Genomic DNA, 23,147 nt, shown 5'->3' with positions numbered 1-23,147 from the left:
TAAAGCACATAAAGAGCATAAAATTGAATAAATGAAGAAAAAATTATGTAATTTTGTTTGGAATAGAAGGTGTAGTTTAGAAAGAATTTCAACTTGGGGTATTGATGGTAGGGCAAATTGCTTCTCTCCTGACATGTAAAGGGTAATTCATACTCTGTTTTTGGTTGGCAGGACCCGAATCTTTTTTAGGCTACATGGGTTCCTCATCTTAATAAATGATTTTCTGCTAAGTTTTAATAGAATATGAAGATTAAAAATAGAATTATATTATTATAATATATAATATTATATAAATTATCAATTATATTATTACTAGAATAATATAATTAATATTGTTAATAGAATAATAAGAAAGAAATACTAATGAGGTGAGTGACCAAAGACAACACATAGCCTTTCTACAGTGGCCCCATTTCATGTCACTCTCTTTGGATTTGTTTTTAAAATTTAGAATAGGTGTCAAGTTAGAGAGTGGGTTCTTGGCTGTGATTTTTGGAGTTTGGAACAACCGTGGAAAATAGGATGGAGGCTCTGAGTGACAAGTGCACATGCAGGGGTCTTTGTGTAATTCCAGGGCTTTTGAAGATCCTTTAAGTTGCATGAGCGTACCCATGTGAGGAAACTACCCAGAGTTAGGGAAGACCCACCCAAAAGCTTTAGAGGGAACAGTACTTGGAACTCACACAGAGTCTGGAACAGATCCTACTTCTACCTACTAGACTGAGAATCCTCATAATGAACAGGACATTGGGTAGAGTACTCAGAAGGGTCTTGTTGCAGTAGTAGGAATAGTTATTCCTGTACTGCATGCTGCTCTGGTCTCTCTGAACAAATCACCAAAGCAAGACTTGAAAAGATCAAACTGTTTTCCAATAATTTAATTGTGTCCCAGAACAAAGATGAAGATTTTTAAATAGAAATATGAAAATATCCAGCACCCAATGAGGCAATATGCACAATAAAAAATTACCAATCATGCAAAGAAGAAAAATATACAGCCCATAATGAAGAGAAAAATCAATTAAAACCAACCTAGAACTGATACAGAGGTTAGAATTAGCAGATATGTTCTAATTCTAGTTATAACTATATTACATATGTTTTCAAAACTAGAGAAAAAATTAAACATGTTAAGTAGAGTAACAGAAGAAATAAAAAGAGACTCAAATCAATCATCTAGGTATTAAAATTATAATATATGAGATAAAAAACACATTGGATGGAATTAATAGTAAAGTAGGCATGGCAGAATAAAAGATTAATAAACTTGAACAAATCAATAAAAATTATTTTAAATAAAACCAGAGAGACACAAGACATAAAAATAAAAATGAAGAGAGCATCAGTGACCTGCAGGACAACATCAAGCAGCCTAACATGTGAGTGATGGATTCCCCAAAGGAGAGGAGAGAAAGGGATGAGTAGAAGAAAAAAAATATTAGAAAGAACAATATTAGAAGAAATAATGACGGACATTTTCCGAATTTGAACCAAGAATATCCATGAACCGCAAGTACAGGAAACATGAGGAAAGTGACACCATATCAGATCATGAAGTGCTCAAAACCATCAGTAGAGAAAAATCTTAAAGTAACCAAAGAAAACAGATACATAATATACCAAGGAACCAAGATAAAGATGACAGCAGATTTCTTGGTGGAGACAATGCAAATGAAAAGTCAGTGGAACAATGTCTTTAAAGTACTGAAAAATAAATACACAAAACCGAAAAGCGTTTATCTAGAATTCTAAACCAAGAAAAAAACTTTCAAAAATGAAGGTGAAGTAAAGACTGTTAAAGGTATACAAAGGGCAAAATAATTCATTACTAGCAGATCCACACAGTGAGAAATGTTTTTAAAAATCCTTTAGGCAGAAGAAAAATGATATCAGATGGAATATGGGTTTACATAAAGGAATGAAGAGCACTGGAAATTGTAATTATTGAGATGAAAATTCAAGATTTTTCATATTATTTAAATTTCTTTAAAAGATAACTGACTAAACAGAAACAAAGTAATGTAGCATATATAGATGTAAAACGTATGAAAACAGTAGCACAAAAGCTGAGAGAGGAGAAATGGAAGTATACTATTTTAGGATTTTATACTATTCATCAAGTGGTATATAATATTGCTCAAGGTAGAATGAGAAATTGAATATGAATAGTATAAACCCTAAACCAACCATGAAAATAACAAAATAAAAAACATATAGCTAATAAGAAATCAAAGAAAATAAAATGAAATCAATTAATCTAAAAAGAAGGCCAAAATAGAGGAGAAAGAGAACAAAGAACAAATGGAACAATTAGAAAAAAATAGTAAAATGGTAGATTTAAACCTAACCATATCAATAATCATATTAAATATACATAATCTGAATACCTCCATTAAAAGGCAAAGTTGTTAGATGGGACAATAAAGCAGACCCAACAAAATTCTGCCTAGAAACTTACTTTAAATATGCAGACAAATGTGTTAAAAGTAAAATTATAGAAAAAAATACCATGAAACACTAATCAAAAGAAAACTGAAGTGGCTGTGTTAATATCAGACAAGGTGGATTCAAAGGAAATAACCTGACCAGAGATAAAGGTCATTTCAAAATTGTAAAGGGGCCAGCTCATCACGAGGGCATAATCCTAAATGTTTATGCACCTACAAAAGGAGGTTCAGAATATAAGAAACAAAGCCTGATAGAATACAAGGAGAAACAGACAAGTTTACAATTATAATCAGAGATTTCAGTACCCCTCTTTTGATAATAGATAGAATAAGTGTATAGAAAATCAGTAATGATGTAGAAGACCTAGTTCACACTGATAGAACATTCCACCCCATACAAAAGAGTACACATTCTGTTCAAGTGCCCGTGGGATGGTTATAAGATATATTCCAGGCCATAAAACAAGTTTTAATAGTCTTTTAATCAAATGGTGCCAGAGCAACCAAATATCATCATGCAAACAAAGAAAGGAAGAAAGAAAAGAGAATGAAAGAAAAGGACTTCCGTCTATGCCTCAGACCATATTTTAAAATTACCTCAAAAAGGTCAGAGATCTAAAAAATCTAAAGCTATAAAGTTTCTAGAAGAAAACAGGGGAAAATCTTTGTGGCCTTGGGTCAGGCAAAAATTTTCTTAGATGAGATACCAAAAGCACAGTCCATAAAAGAAAAAATAGACAAATTGTACTTCGTTAAAATCAAAATAACTTCTATCCTCAAAACACTGTTATGAGAATGAAAAGACAAGCCACAGACTGGGAAGAAATTTTTTCAGATCATTTATCTGATAAAGGATTTATATCCTGAATATATAAAGAACATTCAAAAACTGCAATTAAGAGATTGCACAACCCAATTTTTAAAAAATGGGCAAGAGATTCCAGCAGTTACTTTACCAAAGAAGATATAAGAATGGCAAATAAGCACATGAAAAGATGCTTGATATTATTAGCCATTAGGGAAATGCAAATTAATGCACAATAAGATACCATTACACACATTAGAATGGCTGAAATCTGAGGTGTTGGTGAGACGCGGAGCACCTGGATCTCTCATACCCTGCTGGTGGGAATGCAAAATGGTGCAAACGCTTTGGAAAATAGTTCGGCAGTCACATAAATTTACCATACACCTACCATATAATCCAGCCAGTCTACTCCAGGTACTTACTCAAAAGAAAAGAAAGCATATGTCCCTATGTCTATACAAAGACTTATACATAAATGTTCATAGCAGTTTTCTTTGTAATAGCCCAAACCTGGAAACAACTAAATGTCTACTAACAGGTAACTTGATAAACACATTATGATGGAGCCATACAGTGGGATACTACTCAGCAATAAAAAGGTACAAACTCTGAGACAACGTGGAGACATCTCAGTATAATTATGGGGAGAGAAAAAGCCAGTGGTGCATACTATATGATTTCATTTATATAAAATTCTAGAAAATACAGACTAATCTTTAGTGACAGAAAGCAGAGTAGGAGTTGCCTGGGATGTTGGGGAAGGAGGGATTAGAATGGGGCGATCTTTTTCGCAGTGTTGGTTTCATAGATGCATATGTATGTCAAAACTTATTCAACTGTATACTTTAAATACAGCTTAGTGTAGCTCAATAGAGCTGTCTTTATTTTTTAAAAAAACATATCTTTATTGATTTCAGAGAGATGAAGGGAGAGGGAGAGAAATAGAAACGTTACTGATGAGAGAGTCATTCATCCGCTGTCTGCTGCACGCCCCCTGCTGGTGATTGAGCGGAAACCCGGGCATGTGCCCTCCTGGGAATCGAACCGTGATCTCCTGGATCATAGGTCAATGCTCAACTGCTGAGCCACACCGGCCAGGCAATAGAGCTGTCTTTAGAAGCCATATATACTTACTGGCTGCCTACTGTTTACAAATGATTACCTACTATTTGCAAAGCACTTTTGGAACTGCAGACATACATTCATTTATTTATTCAACAAGCATTATTTGAGCGCTTACTACTGTCATATACTCTACATATACTATATATCATCATATACTCTGGGAAGGCCTGGGAATATTTCAGTCAACAAAATAGATAAAAAATTTCTGACCTTTTAGGGCTCACTTTCTTGGTGGGGGGAATAGTGAGTGGGGATACAAATGCTAACAAATTATTTAAATATTTAATATGTCAGAGGATGATATGTACTATGAAGGGAAAAAAAAGCAAGGTTAGGAGATAGGGAGTGTGGGGAGGGGATGGGGTTGTGGTTTTAAGCAGTGGTCAGGGAAGGCCTAAATGACATTTGAGCAGAAACCTGAAGGAGATGAAGCAAGGCAAGGAGAGAAGAGACCTCTAGACAGAAGGAAGAGTATGTACAAAGGTCCTGAGGTGGGAGTGTGTCTGGTGACTTGAGAAATAGTAAGGATTCCAGTGTGTCTGGAGCAGAGTGAGGGACGAGATGAGGTCATGGTTGGGACAGGTCAAGTTCGGTCACTGGAAGCACGTTGGCTTTTTCAAACATGCAATGAATCCTGCCCCTCGGAGAAGGGACAGGAAATCTACTAGCATTTTCTGTCGACCTACCATGTGCCTCCTGCCTCAGAAATCAGAAAGACTAGGGGCCTGCCCCATCTTACTGCACCAATGGACTAGTACCTGGACGGCACCCAGCCCCATGCCTGGCACACAGCTGACACTGAAATATTAACTGATTATCATATTAAGAGAGCAAATTGGGACTGGCTTCCTGGAGAGAGGTATCTGAGCTGGGCTGGAAGGATTATTCTGAAGCTCTCCAGGTGAAAACCATTGTTTCTGGACAAACCAGAGGGAACACTAACTAGGCTGTGTTCCCCTGAGAGTATGGATCTTGTGGCCCTTGTCGGCCTCTATTTCCAGCCTGATGCAGAGCCTGGAACTCAATACATGTTTGTTAGATGAATAAATGGCTGAAGGAAGGAACGAATGGGTGAAATGGTGGCACATTTGGAGCAGGGCCAGACACAGACCTTCCTTTTCTATCCAGGGACTGCCCGGAGCCCCAAGAGACCCCAGATCCTGGGGGAGGGGGGGAAAGCCCCCAAGTCCTGAAGTCAGAGAAACCAGGATTCAGATCCAGCTTCACCCCTTTCTCTGAGATTATGGGATGGCCACCGGACTGTTCAAAATCTCAGTTTTGTCCTCAGCAAAATGCAGATAGTAATATCTACTTTACAAGGTGCTTATGAGAACCAAATGAGATCATCATTCTTGCAAAGGACCAGCCACACAGAGAGTCCTCAATAGGTAATAAACTTTGTTTTATTGAATACTAAATTTAAGCATTACACCAACCCTATGAAGCGGGCACCAATATTCTCAACCCATCTAGCAGATGAGGACACGGAAGCTCAGAGAGGTTCAACAACTTGCCTGAAGTCACACAGCCAGTAAATGGGGAAGCCGAGATTTGAATCAGAGTCCACGCTTGTAACCGCTGTTCTTTTAGGTCTTTCTCTGGGGCTCTGTTCACTGGGCAAGAGGAGCTATTACAGATCGTGGGGAAGAGCAAGGGGATCTGACCTTTCCTGGCCTGCCTGAGGCTGGAGGCGCACCCAGGGAAACCAAGGAGCACGAGGGGATTTGTGCCAGAGAATGCACTGTTTACTGTTCTTCCTCCATGAGCTCCCAGCTGTGATGCTGCAACCTTGAAGGAAATTGGGGAACAAGCCCCCCAGAGCCAGGCCACCCCTGTGTTTGGACAAGAGTCATCTGGGTTCCTGGGTAAACCTTGGGGTCCATAGCCTGTCCCTCAAGAGGGACTCTTGCTGGCAGTGACCTGCTTGGGCAGGGAGGAGACCTAAGAGGTGCCTGGGCTGGTCGTCTGGGCGGGTCTCACGGCAGCCGTAATTGTTGGGCACCAGAGCCCAGGCTGGGCCCTTTATGGAGACATTTATAGCCAGCCCGTCTGGGGGACAATTCAAGTGGTTTTCTCTCTTTTGTGTCCCTTTAATAAGCGAGAAGAAGAGACATCAAATTAAAGCGGATGCTGGAGAAACTTGGCTTTGCTGCGAGGCTCTGGGGAGGTCAGGGGAAGGTTATTCTGCTCTCCGACCCTGAGGCCTGGAGTTTTTACCACATGCTTTTAAAATGTACAGACTCAGATGTCAGGGCTAGTCGGGCCTTTGAGGTCACCCAAACCAGCTCTCAGCCTCATGCAGTGATCCCTGCTGGCAGATTTGCAATCTTCCAGGGATGGGGAGCTCACTACCTTTAAAACAACCATGCTGTTGATCAACAGCTCTCCATAGTCTCTCTTCTTGGGCACTGTGGAGCCAGACAGGCCTGGGGGAGTGTCCAAGACACCAGGAAGGGGACATCCAGTGGGAAGCAAGGGATAATGGGCCCTGGCTGAGGTGCTCTATGTGATTGCCTTTCAGTCCTCACTGTAAGAAGGGGGTCAGCGGATATCTTTCATTTCAATTTTTGTTACACATTTAACACATGCTTCTTGGTTTAAACATTTTCCAATAACTTAGGAGTGTATAGAATATGAAATGAAAACTGTCCACCCCTCCCCCTTCCAGTACCTTTCCTGCTACCTGAGTGGGTGTTTCCTCCCAGGCTTTTCCATGCAGAGCAAACATGTACATGCAGGTTTTGCTTTTTTGTTTTTCATAGATATGGGAACATATTTGCCCTTTTTACTTAATGCACCGTGGACATCTTCCCTTATCAAAAAGCCAGAGAGAAATGATCACCCTGTTTTTTTGGTTCTTTGCCAGGCTGGAGAATTGAAGTATTTAGCTCCCGGTCCCACACTGGTTAGGGGCAGAGCCGGGGCTGGGACCCAAGTCCATGTGAATCTGGAGCACCTGGCCTCTCCTCTCCGCTGTGCTGAAACTGTCATCGGTCATTCTTAGCATCTCAGCAGGACCTGGTAAGAGAATTTCCTTCTGGAGGCAGAGAGCTAAAAGGGCAACTGAGGAGCAGACCTTTCCAGGAGCGGGAGGTAGGAGAACGGGGTGACTGTGGGGCTTGTTCAGGGAGGAGGGCCCCAGCTGGGGGGCACAAGCAGCCTTGATGTCTCTGACAGGCCCCCCCTCCCCCCGCCGTATCCTCACCTTCTTGATGACATCCTTGCTTCCCTGTCTGCCTGTGCCAACCTGAGCTCTGAGCCCTTCCCCGCTGGTGCTGGCTGGCATGCATTCTCTGCCATCTCATCCATGGCCCAGCATGCACATGGGCACAGTGTTCGCATTTGCCTCCCTGCCACCCTGTGTAAGCTCAGAGGCATCAGGTCTGTTGCCTCTTTGATGGATGCTGGGATCCCGTGAAGTACCGTAGTAGGTGGTTGTTCATCTCTTGCTTGGATGACTCCAGAGATGGTTAGTTCATTACCTTACAAAGAAGCTGGTTCCATTGTGGATTGCTACAATGATTGGTTGGCTAGTGGGGCGGGCTTGAGCCTTAGAGGCAGACCCAGGTGCTTGTGGGGAGAGTAGAAGAGATGATAAATGTAAAGTCTGTTCCAGTTGTATAAGGGCTGGGAGGACTGAGGGAGACTCAGTTTCCCCTTCTGGCTTCCTGTGGCTCAGTGTTTATCTAATTGAAGGTCATAAACCATTAGTGAGCCATGACATTAATTCAGTGGGTTGTGACCAGCATTTTGCAAAAGGGCCAGAACAGAATAGGATAGAAAATACCAGCATGCATCTCAAGCAGTTAAGGATAAGACTTATTTTTTGAAACTTTTGCTGTCAGCATGGAGTCAGCATGCTGGCTCTGTGGGCATAGAGGGGTCAGTGCAGGCCTGGTGGGGGCAGGGGCCTCCAGAGGCACTGAGGGTGGCCTGGAGGGGCTCCCAGGCTCAGGCGCCTCTTCCTGCCCCACCGGCATCAAGCAGGGGCCCCAGGGGTGGTGGGAACATGGAGATCCTCTCCTCTCTCCCCGGTGCATCCAGTGGGCTCTGAGCAATCCCATAAATCGTCTGCCCAGAGTCAGGGGCATAGAACTCCCTGATTTATGCCTCTCTGGGCCGCCCCCTCTGACTCCCTCCTGGGTTTTGTGGGGCCAGGGCCTGGCAGGCTGCTGGCTCCAGACAGCCCCTGTGGTTGCCGTGGAGACGGTTCAGGCTGGGCCATTATCTGAGCTCCTGCCCCTCCTTCTGCTCTCATCAGGGCTGGCTTTTTAACAGTGGCAAGGGGGTTTCTCCTCCACCAGCCTGGCCCTCCCCTCAGGGTGCCCCATGTCCAGATGGGGCAGCATGGGGTGCTGGGTGACTGCCTGGCCTTAGAATCCAGCCAGCAGGGTTTGAATAGGTCCCTCCACTTCAAGGCTGGCAGCCACAGTACCTACCTCACACCCTTGTCCAGAGTCATCCAGAGTCTACAGGAAAAGTGCTGGCCCTTTCACTGGCACTTAAACCTTAGCGAGTCTCTGTTGCCTCATCTGTAAGGTGGGTATAACCACATCCTGCTTGCCACTGTCCCCAAGGGTCTGCCAGTGTCTGGTGGCGTGTGCTCCACAGACGTGCATGAATAATGAATCTCATGGGTTGTTGTAAAGATTCTGTAGTGAGAACGTAAGTGTGGTGGATTCAAGGTGGCCACAAACCCTCTGACCCCCTCCCATGGGGATGTGGGGGGTGATTCCCCTCCCTTGGAACCTAGACTGGTCTTAGTGCTCGCTCCCAACCAACAGAATGTGGCAGGAGTGATGCTGTGGGCATCCTGGGAGGGTCCGGAGGAGCCCTGCTGTTCCCACTTTGGTCTCAAGGAGCCCCCAGCCACCCTGTAAGAATCTGGCCCCGTGCCTAGCACTGAAGAAGCGCTCAGTGAAGGGTAGTAGTGAAAGCAGCAGTTGTTGGTATTGTTGCTGGGGAGCAAAACAGCCTAATGATTCAGAACTGAGGCTATGGGGCAGACTGTGTGAATCTGAAGTTCCTGGACAATTTCTTTCCCTTCTCCGGCCTCAGTTTCCTTATCTGTACAAAAGCAATAATGACACTTGACCACTTTGTAGACTTATTGTGAAGAGAGAGTTGGCAGGACGTCAGGTAAAGCACTGGGCACAGTGCCCGGCACGGAGTAGGTCCTGGCATGGGACAGTCGCCACCAGCAGCCTCAGATCCGCATCTTACCTTCCATTTAACATTTAAAGTGCACCCGCTCATGTTATGAGGCTTAGGAGGGTCAGAGCAGGAAGGAATGGAGCCACGGTCTGCAACCCTCCAACATACAGACGGGTCTGAACTGCTGGGGGGGAGCTTTGAGTTACGGTACTTTTATCTTTATAAAGAGCTCTGGGTGGCGCATCTGAAACCAAATAAATACCATTATGGCCTTGGAGGAGGAGACTGAGAATGTGCCTAGTGGAGCTCACCTACATCTTTGTTCTAGAAACAGCCCCAGGGATTGGCTCCTTACCAACTGCTAAATTCTGTGAGCTCCTGGGGCTGGGTGAGGTAGGAAAGCTTCTTACATTTTTTTGGATATAGGACACTATTAGGATCTTCCAGGATCCTCTCATTGTACATAGGAAGATCCAGAGAGGGACAGTGACTTGCCTGAGGTCACATAGCAGGTCAGAGGCAGAGCTGGGACCAGACTCCAGGGCTCTTGCCTCTCAGTCTGGAGCTCTCCGGCCACAGGAGCAACACGTTTTCGACGGGGCTTTACTTACAGAGCTTTGGGGAGTGGGTTTTGCCTTCTCCCTGCCTGCCTATTATGGACTTCCTTGCATTAAAATTCTCATTGTAGGAGTCTCAGCTATTATTCATTTCTTTCCAAATGGAATGTTAGCATTTGACAAGGAGCCTCAGGGGAAGACAGTGCCTGTTATCTGTAAGCTCATCTCCAGCCCCAGCTTGAGCAGAGCAGGGTGGATTTCTCATTCCCCTTTAGCAGATGGGGAAACAGAGGCCCGGAACAGGTGTTCTCATCAATACTAGCATGGAGTTGCCTTACCAAACAACCAGCAGACACCCATCCACATGTACACTCAGAGGGCTCCAAGAATATTGGAAGCTCCCTTGCTCAAAAATTGTCTCCTCAATCACGTTCTACCACAACTGCAAATCCACCTTCAGAGTTTACTGCTTTTGAGTAGGAAAGTGTTAATGAAAACACTCTGGTCGCCAGGCTGCTGAGCTGACAGTGATGGGGTACAGTGGAAAAATCACAAGATTTGAAGTCAATGAATCTGGCTTTGCCATTTATTACCGGTATGACCTTGAGCAAGTCATTTTACCTTTCTGAGCCTCGGTTTCTTCATCTGTGAAATGTAATTCGATCTACCCTTCCCCATGAAGGTGAAATGTAATGTTCTAGTTGCCTATTGCTGGATAACAATCTACTTTGAGACTTAATGGCTTAAAACACAATTATCCTTTTGTTTTACTAATGAATTTGCAATTTGGGCAGGGCTTGGCAGGAATAGCTGGTCTCTGTTCCCCATAGTGTCAGCTAGTTAACTGGGGCTAGGGGGTGGATCTCCTTCTTCGATGAAGCACTCACATGACTGCTGGTCAGTTTTCTCTCCCATGTGAACCTCTCCATGGGGCAGCCTGGGCTTCCTCATACCATGGAGGCTGGGTTCCAAGAGATAGGAATCGGTTTGGGCCTGGAAAGTGTTATAGTGACACTTCCATTGTATCCTATTGACTAAGCGGTCAGTGAGCCCAGATTCAAAGAGAAGGGACATAGGGAATAGCATTCACCACAATTACAATTAAAATAGTTATTTATGTCATTATTTATTGACATCTGCTCCCCTCCTTCCCCCCCCCCCCCCCCGAGTGCCTTGTTCATTGCTGGGTCCTTCAATAAATAGTATAAATATACAGGTGACTGAATGAATTAATGCCTCACTCCAACCCTGGATCCCTGTTGCTCAGGCTAGGGTGGGGGTTATGGAAGGAGTCCTAGCTCCAGCATGTAAGGACTGGGTTTGGGCCCCGACTCTGGCCCCAGGGTGCTAGGTGACCTTGGGCTAGTCACAAACTTCTCTGTGGGTGTCAGTAAAAGCTAATAAAACCAGACCCTGGCTTTTCAACTTGTGTCATCAAAACCCCCACATAAGACTTGCTTTAATTAAGATAAGAGCACAACACAATGTTTGGACTTGCTGTTCATGCTTTGATGTTTGGCCTTTTCTGTTGTGTTTGATGTCCGGGGACTTGGAGAACTGGACTGGGGTTCTTGGCCCTTGCTGGCCAGCTGCCTGCCGTCTGCTGTTTGCCTTGTTAAAAGCACTTATGATCTAATAAAGTGAGATGGATGGGGCCTCCCTGGGGATGAAACACTTTTCAGTCCCCAGATTCACTGCACTGCTCAGCTGTACTCATAGCTGATACTTACTGAGCACCAACTAAATATTAGGCCTGGGTTCAGTTTCATCTAATCCTCAAAATGATGAGTGGGGTGCTGCTGCTGTCCCCATTCTAGACGGGAGGAAACAGAGGCACAAAGAGGCACGGGGACTTGTCTAAAGTCGCTGGTAAAGTAAGCTGGTAAATAGGGGTGCCGGGATGGGAACCCAGCATGGCCTCCCATGGCTGCTGGTGGCCCTGGCTTGGATGGGAAACCAACAGGGGACCTGGCCCTGTGTAGAGGAAGAAGCAGGTGACTCCTGCTTCCTAAGTGTGCTCAGTGCCAGTGTTAGGCATTGCAGAGAGACAACAGACCTGTGAGGTGTTGTTTCTATGACTCCCATTTTATAGGTAGGAAAACTGAGGCTTATAAAGGCTGCACAGAGGGGGTTGGTCTCAGGAAAGGATGGTGGCCGGGAAAAGAAAGGTGGGCTTTGGAACCCTCTGCCCCTCTGCCTGGTTCATTGTCCATGGTTAAGTCAGTCCAAGGTGACTGGTGCTGGCCTCATGGGTAAGACATACACTGACCTGACTTTGGCATCTTACTGTCCCACGGAGATAGCAGAAGGGATTGGCCGTGCCTCCCTGCGGGCAGCAGGTCTGAGCGGAGTGGTCCTTAGGAAGATGAAATGTGGGATCCAGGAGGCGTGGGAAGCTAGCACTATTTCCTGCTGCTCCCCTGAAGCTGTAGGTGCCCTCAGGGTGCACACAGCCCAGCACCGTGCCCACTTTAGTCACTATAGTGCCAGAAATGCCATTAGCAGCCTCTACCACTCCTGAGGGCACTTTCTGGGCAGTTGAGGAGCTTTGGTTTTCTTCTCTGGAAAATGGAGGAAACACCACCCCACAGGGCTGTGAGAGCTCCTGGCACAGGGCCAGGCACTCTAGGCGCCTGCTCATTCTGAACGGAGGGTCCCCACCCAGCAGCCAAGCACCGGGGCCTCCTGCAGAGGGACGGATGGCAGTAATTCACTGGAGCCCGCTGTCCGCAGGCCTCACTGGCCTGCAGGTACCCATGAGGCCACACTGACGTCAATACTCAGATGAAGGTTCTTAGGTCTCATCTTCCCCCAAATCCCCTCCCCACCCGAAATTCGCAGGCCACTCCCAGCACCTTCCATGGAGGTGCCCTACCCACAGCAGGAACAAGTCTGCTCAAATTCTTAGCATCTTGGTCACAGGTGACCCCGCACAGGTGTACCCACCTTCCACCTTGGCCACCCTGAGCTTCGGGTGCCACAGTTGCCATGGGGCTCGTGGTGAGGTGGGCACATGGTGGGCTTAGGCCAACTCCAGTTCAGGACTTGTCACCTGGGCCATGCAGCAGCCCTCCCTGGGCCCCGCGGTTTCATGGTCTCCATGACAATGGCTTGGACAGCTTCTTCCCTGACCCTTTCCTCCATCAAAGCTCAAAAACCAGTGCTGGGTAGAAGACACACCTTTACCCCATTGCCCTCATCTCCCCCATTCCTTGACCCCAAGTACCCAGTTCTGAGGCCTGGTGCCTTCCTGGTGCCTGCGACAGCCAGGGTAGCCAGGGCCACTCCAGTCCCCTTTTTTTCCATTCAGGCCAGACCACCAGAGCAGCCGGAGGCCCTTATCATGGGCAGCTATCTTCATTGTTTGCATAGCGCTCATTTCCCCTGGCTAAGAAAACATGTTTGCAAAATCAGATTTCCCGGGAAAGCCGGCAGGTTAAAAGGAAAGGAAACTGTTTGAATTCTGTGAAGCAGGGATCTGAAGGCAGGGACCAACCTCTGGGATTGCCCCCTCTTTTCTGGGTCTCCATGGTTGGAGAAAGCAGGGCCTGATCCCCAATTCCAGCTTCTAAGTAGTCCCTACACCTCCCGCAAGTCTGTTCCAGAACCCATAGGCAGCTGAGACCTGCAGGCAGCTGAGGCCTGGCTTGGAGCTTTTCTCAGAATCACAGAGTGGAGCCTCCCCCTCTCTAGAACCTTCAGTGGCTCCCCTTTGCTGTCAGGGCAGGCCCATACATAGCCTGGTGTTCAAGGTCTTCCTCTTCCCTTGTGTGGCCCTTTAGTTCTAGTCACCCTAAATTTCTCACTGTCCCAAACAGACTTATCTTTGCCACAGGTACACCTCCCCCAAACCCATCTCTATCTGTCCAACTCCCTCTTACTCAAGACCCCACTTAGATCCTACCTCCTCCAGGAAGCCTTCCTTGACTAGCCTTGCCCACAGGATGTCCCTCTCTAAGGGGGCCTAGCATTGTCAAGCCTCTTCTCACCTGTACTCACCCTCTCCCAACCATGGCCACCACTGGTGCCCAGCTGCCTTCTTAACCTGGCTGCCACTCCTCAGAGCTGGCCTGGCCTGCTCAGGGCCACTGTGAGCCACCAAGGACAGAACCAAAGCTTTCCTTGGGAAAATGACTCCAACAGTGGCAATAGGCTGCCAAAGAGCCTCACCCTGGGTCTTTCTTAAAAAGTGGCTTCTCCTGACATTAAACATGGGTAAATTGTGCTTGCAGTCCCACTATATGCCAGTCTGCAGCTGTTAACAAGGTGCGCTCCATCGACCTGTGCCCCCGTGGACAGCTGTCCATGATGAAAAATGCAAAAGCTGTGGAAAGAATTGTCCATATGATCCCATCTGTTTTTAATTTAAAAAACAAAACACTGTGATGGCTCCCGTGTGTTCAGCACTGGTCTGAGCATTCTGCGCGTCACTCAGTCCTCGTGGTAATCCGGTGCAGTAGGTACCATAATTGCCCCACTTTACAGATGTGCAGACTGAGGTTAAAAGGTGGGAGTCCAGTGCAGGCTGCAGGCAAAGTCAACCCCTCCTCTGTGTAGCCTGCTCTGTGTTCTCTACACTATTCTATGTTTCTGTGTATTCCTAACTAGAGATGCAGGAAAGTGGGCAAGGATGTTTCTCTGGGTCTTGAGAAACTGAGGTTCTCCCAGACCCAGTGGCATCAGCATGAGGAACAGACTTCAGCTCACTGTAAGAAGCACTTAACAACTACTCAAAGCTGTTGCATCAACGCATATGGCAGCCTCGTTCTGTAGTAAGCTGCCTGTCAGTGGAGGCATGCAAGTTGATGCCAGATGCTGGATTAACACTGAGGTGCTTGCTAAATATCGCATATGAATTAGTCTGATTCCCACCTCCCATCTTTAACCCAAGCTGGACAATAAGAGACTGTACCTGCAAGGACTGGTTTTAAAATAAATAAAAACAAAGATTAAGAGCCTTGCACAGATATGGCAATTGGCAGCCGGCAGAATCTCTCTGCATACTGTGCATGGTTTCATGTGATTGCAGAGCCTCCCAACCTTAGAGGAACATTTTACAGAGAGAAAAACAGAGGCTCAGAGGGGTATAGACTTGCCCAAGGTCACCAGCTGGCCCTGTGTTCCCGACTCTGGCCTGGTGTGCTGCCCCCACACCCAGGCACTTCTCACAGCAATTGTCCATCTTCCTTATAGTGTCCGGCACCCAGGAGGTGTCAGCTCCTCTGCTGCAGCGCGTGGGTTCTAGTCCTGCTCTGGCCTGATGTGCTGTGTCATGCTGAGCAGTCCTGCCTTCTCGCGCCGGGTTTGACGTGTCCAGTTCTCTTCCAGCTCCTATCTGTCTACTGCCCACCTGGGTTCGTTGCTTTTCTTAGCTTGTCCCCTGACAGCAGGCCCCAAGGAGTCCTCAGTGGAACAGGAAGGGAGGGCCCGTGGGGTGGCAGACATGCCGACGCTTGGACCCTTCCTTTATTCTGTGCAGATTTATAGGGGTGCGTTCCTGAACTTTCATTCACTGTCCGCGGCCCAGCACATGTCTAAAAACAACAGATCTGATGAAAGAGATCTCGCCCGCAGATGAAAGCAGGAGAGAAACGGCCTCCCACAGCCCCAGCCTGGCCCCAGGCCCACTGCACACGCTGGCCAAGGCCAAGTCAGGGCTGCAAAGTCTGGAGAGGCCCAGAGGAGGCACCCGCCCACCTAATGGTCTGGGGTTTTGAGGGGCCTGGGTGCAAGCCTTGGATGAGGTACTGGGGGAGGCAAAAGAAAATGGAGATCCAAGGCCTGCCTAGGGATTTGGCAGAACCTAAAGTCAGACAGGATGAATGAGCTCCAGGGCCACCTCCGCCACTGTCTGCCCCTCTGTCCACTCGCTCTGCTCCAGCCCCTCTGGGCTCCCTCCTGTTCCTTGGAACTCAGCCTACTCATCCCCTACCTCAGGGCCTTTGCACGTGCCACTCCTGCCGTCTAGAACACTCTTCTCCCCACCCTCCACAGACCTGTCCTCTTTCAGGTCTCCAATTAAATGTCATCTCCTCCGGGAGGCCTCCAACTAGTATCCCAGTCTGTTCTCCAGTCCAGTTCTCTGTTCTCCTCATTGTACTTGGCTCAATTTATAATCATTTGTTTGAATGATTTACCTGTGAGCTCCGTGAAGATGTGCCCTGTGTGTTCCTCTGGGTAAGAGGGACAGCTCGACACCAGTGCATGGCTTTGGGTTCTGGCGCCAGCTCCCTTGATGATATCAGCAAGCAGTGTTTGGCTCTCATCACGTGTTAAATACTTTACTCGGTCCCCACGGAAACCCAACCAGGCAGGTGCAACTATTATCCCCATTTCACAGACAGGAGAGAGGCTGTGCAAGGTTAATGTTATGCCTCGGCTACAGCCCCCAACATAGTTTTCTGTTACACGCGGCCTCCTGCTGCTGCTGGGGCCCCCGCAACCCTTGGGTGTCTCTTGTGTGAGCACTGTAGGGAAGGGGTGCTTCCAGGGGAGATGGGGGAGATCCAGGCTCTCTCTGCACTGGCTCCACCCCTCAGAGACCCCTCCAACCCCCTCCTGGCCTGCAGAGCGGGCCCCCTCTGGGTCTGCAGAGCAGACCTCTGTGTTTCCAGGGGAGGGAATCAGCCCCACCACCCCATGTGCGGGGAGGGAATCAGCCCCACCACCCCATGTGCGGGGAGGGAATCGGCTCCACCACCCCGCGTGCTGCAGGTGGCAGGAGGGTGGTGGCATAGACTGTTCAGGGTGCTCTGGGAGGTGCCACTAAGCTTTGAGAGCAGACCTCCCGTGCCCTTTGTGCTCCCTTGGTTTAGATAATTCTCTGAGGGATGCATCCTGAGAAAATGATCAGGGGCACAAAAGGTGACTTCTGAACAAACTTCACCCAGACTTACCTCCGGAAGACACTCAGGCCCTCGTGTGCTGGGGATTCTTGATGCTATTCTCTCTACTTTTGTATAGGCTGCATTTTTCTATCATAAAAAGTAAAAAAGAGGAAGGAAGGAAGGAAGGAAGGAAGGAAGGAAGGAAGGAAGGAAGGAAGGAAGGAAGGAAGGAAGGAAGGAAGGGGCATAATACAATTCCATTTTTAAATTAAACAAATTATATATGAGGATATACACCAAAATGCTAACAGTGGTTCTCTCTGCTGGAATTATGGATTATTTTATTTTTCTTCATTATACCTTTTGTTTGTAACTGGTGGGGGAAAACCCCACAGCTATTAAAAAAAAAAAAAAAAAAAGGAATGCCTTGGGTTCTAGACTCCTTTCCACCCACTCAGCCACTCTCTGACCCTGCTCCGGCCACGTAACCTCGCTGAGCTTCCCCTCTCCTGGCAAATGGGAATGATGTGTGGTGTGGCGAGGCCAGAAGGAGCTGGTGCCTGAGATCGCAGTCCCTGGGTGTTTGTCCCCACCCAACGCACTCAGGCACCCAGAGGTGATGCACTAAGCCCTCCCACACCTGCATACCTGCTCAAGGGACATGTAGACCCCAGAAGGACAGCCAGGCTTCCTGGGCCCCCACACGCACTCCTCGATACACATGCGCTCTCATGCCCATGTGCACAATTGCAACACGTGGTGTGCCCATGAGCACACGCGCGGTAACTGGCGTGGGGCAGCCCATCAGCCTACCGGGTGGGTGAGAGGAGGGAGCCCCATCCCTCTCCAAGATAAACACAGGAAGTGAGGATCCCACAGTGTCAGGGTGAGGTTGGGAGCCATCCATAAACTCCAGGCAGAGGTGGAGGGGTGGGTAGGAGGAGGGAGAGGGGCCTGGAGCCGGGAGGGAGAGTGTGGGAGTCTGGGCAGGGGCCGGAGTTTGACATCCCCCGTCTTAGGTTCAAATGTGAAAAGTTGAAGCCATGACTAAGCTTGGGGGCCATCTCAGCTCTGTCTGTGTGTCTGGGATAAAATCTCCCACCCCTACCTCACCTCTCGCTCCCTAGCCCTGAGCTCAGTGAAACATGTGTCCAGGCCAGTTGGAGGCTCCAGGGCCCCCAGCTGAGCTCCCCACCCCCACCCCAACACTGGGGAAGCCAGAGCTATGCTCAGCAGAAGTTTGGTAAAGGAATGAGTACATGGAAAGAAACAATCATTTCAGATTCCGGGATGCTCCCTAATCCAGCGCACGCTTCCTGGCCTTGCTTGTATCTCTGAGAGATTAACCTGGGGCTGCTGCCAGGGCCCACCCCCACCCCCTAGCTTTCCCCTCTGGAGCTGAAGTTCCTGCTTTCCCTGAAGCATGGGCCCCAGGGAAGAGTTGGGACAGGGTCTGTGGCCAGGCCAGAGGGGCAAAGGCACAGGGCCAGCCACCGAGGGGCTGCCCCCATTATGGTTTTGGATGAATGAGCACTCGCCGTAAGCCAGGTACTTTACATCAGACTTAAATAGTTTTCTGGAACAAACTGAGGACAGAGGGGGAGAGAAGGGGATGCTTTATCATTTATTCTCAACCACCCAACCATCTCAATTTGCCTTCAAAATCCCATGGTCAGAGGCAGCTGCGCCTCCTCTGGGCCCCCTGCCATCACCTTCCCCAACAGTGGGTACAAGCTAAGAGAGCGCCAGGGTGGTGGCAGATGGAAACATTTTTAAAAATATTCTGTAATGAAATTTCCCATTCAATCCATGGGCAAGTGGGTTGAATAGATCCCTTCTGAGCATGACCGCCGGCTCACCTCTTGCTGTCATAAGCCTCCAACCCCACAGCTGGAGGCCCTCCCACCCCCAGCCAGCAGCCAGGGAGCTTGGCCCACCCCACCCGCCCCCGCTGTGCCAGTTTGGGCAAACCATCAATACTCCCTGCCCCCTCCCAGCTCCAGCTGCTTCAGGCCCACCTGGATTTCTTCAGCTTCCAGGAATCTCACCTGTGCACAACGCTCCACAATCATGATTTCATTTTCCCCTCCTGGCGATCCAGGAGACAGAGAGATTATGTCCATTTTGCCAATGAGGAAACTGAGGCCCAGGCAGGTCACACAGACTGTGAGAAGCAGAGCCCAACCCAGACCCAGGTCTGCTGCTTCCAAATCCAATCCCCCTCTTCCAATGCCAGCTCCTGCCTCTGCCAAGGCTGCTGGTCAGTGGTGGTGACAGCACCAGGGCTGTGACACAGGGATCCCAGGGCCTGGGGTTCCTGTCACCTCTGCCTTCCTTGTCACCTCCACCCCACTACTAGCTCAGCCTTGGGCCCCAGATTCACACCTTATTGTGGCCCATAGGGACCAGCATGGCCTGGCCCTGCCTAGTTCCTCACGCATCTCTCTCTTTACCTTTTTACTTATTACCTTCAGCCACATGGTTCCTCTTTCGTATCCTTGAGTTCCTGTTCTTTCCTACCCTGGGAATCTTACTGTTACTTCTATTTTCCTCTTTGAAAAAGTGTGTAGTCACTGGATAGATGGATGGGTGGTTGGTTGGATAGGTGTATGGATGAGTGGGCGGATGGGCGGATGGATGGATGGATGGATGGATGGATGGATGGATGGATGGATGGATGGATGGATGGACGGACGGATGGAGAGATTAATAGATGCTTAGGTAGGGGGGTAAATGGATAGGTGATTAAGTGAGTGGGTGAGTAGGTGGGTGGGTAAGTGAGGAGAGGGAAGGGGGGGCAGGGGTAGTAAGGGTGGATGCTGGGTTTGGATGGATGGAAGGGTGGGTGGGTGGATCTGGTGGATGGGCAGATGAATGTGTGGATGAACAGACAGGGTGGAGGGGTGAGAGGAACAGATGCTTCCTCAGTTCTTCCCTCTCTTCGCCACCTAACTGACCTGGCCCCCTAGTTTTCACACCTGTCCCCACTTTGCCTGCCCCCACGAGGATGGAGGAATAACTGGGAGACTGCGGCAGCCCTTCTTTGGGGCCCCAGTCTTGATTCTCATTGGGGTGTCCTGACAGCTTCATTCAAGAAAGCAACAGGACCCCCAGGTGGGGTCAGCCTCTGTCCTCTGCCTGATGCCTGAACCCCTCAAGCCTCACCTGCCACAGCAGCTCCTGCTTTCATGCGGGGGGTAGGGGGGCGTTATAGCTCCTCAGCTGACCTGAAAGTGAAACCAAAACTGAGGATTTATCTCAGATAACACTGCAATTTAAATTTAATGATCTAAAATGTGATGACTAGATCTTAAACTTTAAAAACTAAAACATTGTCTTGAAGAGTTCTGAAGTAATTTAAATAAATTTGAAAGGATGCCCACCCCAATTAAAACACTACATAGTTAAGAGATCCTTGTTAATCCCCCCAAAGTCAGCCAGAATGTCTTCAAACAATCGTCAATATACAAAGAATGAAAGCGAGCAAACAAAGTAAGACACACTGTTGGGAGATAGAAATGTGGGTGAACAGGTCATTGGACCAATAGGCCCTTAGGGCATGTGCCCACCCCCCTCCCGAATCCCTTACCCTGACTCAGAGAGATGAGAGTGAGACCCTCCTCCCTGAGCCCCTGCCTGGGGCTGTGTCAGGGCTGCCTCTGTGAGCCCCCACGCTTGTGAGCCCCCACGCTTGCCTGTCTGTGGAGAGGGAATTATTAACACGAAGCACCTCCCTGGGCTGGACCCTTTCCATAGTGCCTCACTTCACCTCACACAAACACTTTGGGGTGAGCGTTATGGTGATTCCCCATTTCTCAGATGTAGAAACTGAGGCTCAAAGCCAGGAAGTGGCAGATCCAGGATCAAAATCTGTCTTAAAGAATATTTCATCTCCTCACAAAGCAGTGGAAGCAACTGCAGTTCAGAGCAGCCCAGGACACACAGCCACTGAGGGCAGACCTGGGCTGCCGTTGTACAAATTCTAGTGTCAGTGAGTGGTACAGTGGATGTCAGGGCCTGCATTTGGGGGCTCAATTCCTGTGGAGGTAGAGGTGGTAAAGAGGGGAACAAAAAGAAGACTCATCAGGGAAGGCTTCCGGGGGGGGGGGGGGGCATTGACTAACATAGGGGATCTGGCAGACCCATGTCCTCCGAAATTCCCATGGAGGTGGAGAGAAAGCAAAGGCCCCTCTGCTCTCTGCCTCTGAGATTTCTTGTGCAGCTGGGTCACTAAAGTAGCCCTTGGCCCCCCAACTTTGGGAAAATCCCCACCCCCTAGCAGGGCCAAGGGGCAGAAGCAGCCAGCAGCCTCCCATCAAACCTTGACAAGAGTTGTCACCAGCACAGATCCAGCAGAGGGTGGGGGGCCTGTCTGGCCTCAGCCCCAGTGTTTACCTGTCTGGGCTGTTGCTGGAACCATCCATCTGGGTGAAGGATCACACAGCCTCCTTCCCTCTTCCTCCCCTTCGGCTCCCCCATCAGGCGTCCATGTCCGAAGATCACCACCCCAGGCCCCTTAGGTGCTGCCTCCCTGCATGCCCTGCTCCTTCCCGGCCAGCCCCTGCCCCACTCACCCAGGCCCTCTCCCCTGCCCGGCTGAGTGTTCCCTCCTATTCTCACCCACCCACTGAACCCCTCTTAGTTAAAAAACACATCAATAGCAATACCAGTTTTGCAGGCCGTATGCCGGGCCTTGTGCTAAGTAAGCATTTTACATCCATTAATTACGGATCCTCACCTGCATGGTGTCCACGAAGACAGGGAGGCGACCACGTTTCTGCCTGACCAGTGAGGTGAGGGAGTTCCGATACTGTAGTCATCAGACCTCGGGTACTGGAGCCACTAATTCTGTCAGAGGAAGTTGGGAGGGATGGGGACAGCTACAGAAAGGGGCCCACCTCTGAGCCCTTGCGGGAGAGGCAGGTGTCCCAGGTGGACCGGTAGGCTGTGAGCACACACATATGAGAGCCCCAAGAAGGACGTGCAGTTGGGAGCAGCCTGAGAGTCCATGTGCAAAGAGATTAGAAGCTTCCTTAAGGCATTTACCGAGCACCCTCCTTCTAGGAGCCCCCTTGACGCTTCCTAGCCTCCTGTAGCAAATCACACAAGACAACAAATTTCACCTTCAGGTGTAACTTTCTGATCGTGCGCTGTCTTTAACCCAAAGATCATAGGCCCCTTGAAGGCAGGGTCATGCCTTACAATCCTCATGTTTACTGTCCACACCCACCCAGCTCTGGCCCCAGGTTTAGTACAACTGTGAATATATGACAGACGCTCAGTAAAGAGCCATTTTTGCTCTTGATGGGTTGGTGCTGTCTCCAAAAGGTGTGAGGATAACAGGAAGCAAGTATGGAAATGGCCTGAACACAGCAGGTGCTCAGAAAACTGTGGTTTAGGCTGCCCTGCTCCCTCCCCCTCCTGCCCACCCAGCCCCCAAAGTTCCCAGGGGACAGAGGTGGGTGGGGGTGGGAGAACCCCAATCCCTTGGCTTTCCCACTGGTGATGTGGGTAATGGGGGTCCCTTCCAGTTTGGTGGTTCTGGAGTCACATCCTCTGTCTCCTGTGCTGCTACTAATATGAGGGACTCCCCATGGCATGGGGGTTAAGTGTAGGGACCCTGAGTGAATCTCAGCTCCGACCCTTACCCACTGAATGAGCTGCAGTGTCCCCTTCTGCACTCAGAGGCTCTGGAAGTACCATCTCATGAACTTGTCATGTGGAATAAGGGAGACGCAGAGTGCATTGGCCTCTGCCCAGTGCCCAGACACTGTACATCTCAGTAAATGTAACTTACCACAACCATCTTTGATTATTGCAAAAACACTCCTTCCTTCAAGAAGCCTCCTTTGACTGACCCTAAGGGGGTTAAGTATTTGTCCCTGTTCACCTCTCCTCAGCAGCTTCCAGTTAACGGCTCTTAATCCCTCAGTTCAGGGAAAAAACAATGAAAACTCCCTGGATTCAGAGAGATCTGGCTTGTACGGTTTAATTCCTATAGTTGGAGGATCATTTCTGGGCCTCAGTGGGCTCCATACAGATGGGGGACCCTGGAGGATGGGGAGCATGTTATGTAAATTCTCTCCAGGGGCTCTTGGAAGGCCCCTCAGGATGTGGGATGTGCGAGTAGTCAGCTGAGCCACAGCTGGAGTCCTTGACTCTGGCGTTGGCTGTGCCCCAGGCCCACACCCAGGACTCTAGGCTGCCTCTCCCAGTCACCCATGCACAT

The sequence above is a fragment of the Miniopterus natalensis genome, chromosome 9 (assembly GCF_054644295.1).
Source record: "Miniopterus natalensis isolate mMinNat1 chromosome 9, mMinNat1.hap1, whole genome shotgun sequence".
NCBI classification, from domain to species: Eukaryota; Metazoa; Chordata; class Mammalia; order Chiroptera; family Miniopteridae; genus Miniopterus; species Miniopterus natalensis.
This window is presented reverse-complemented; position numbering follows the sequence as displayed.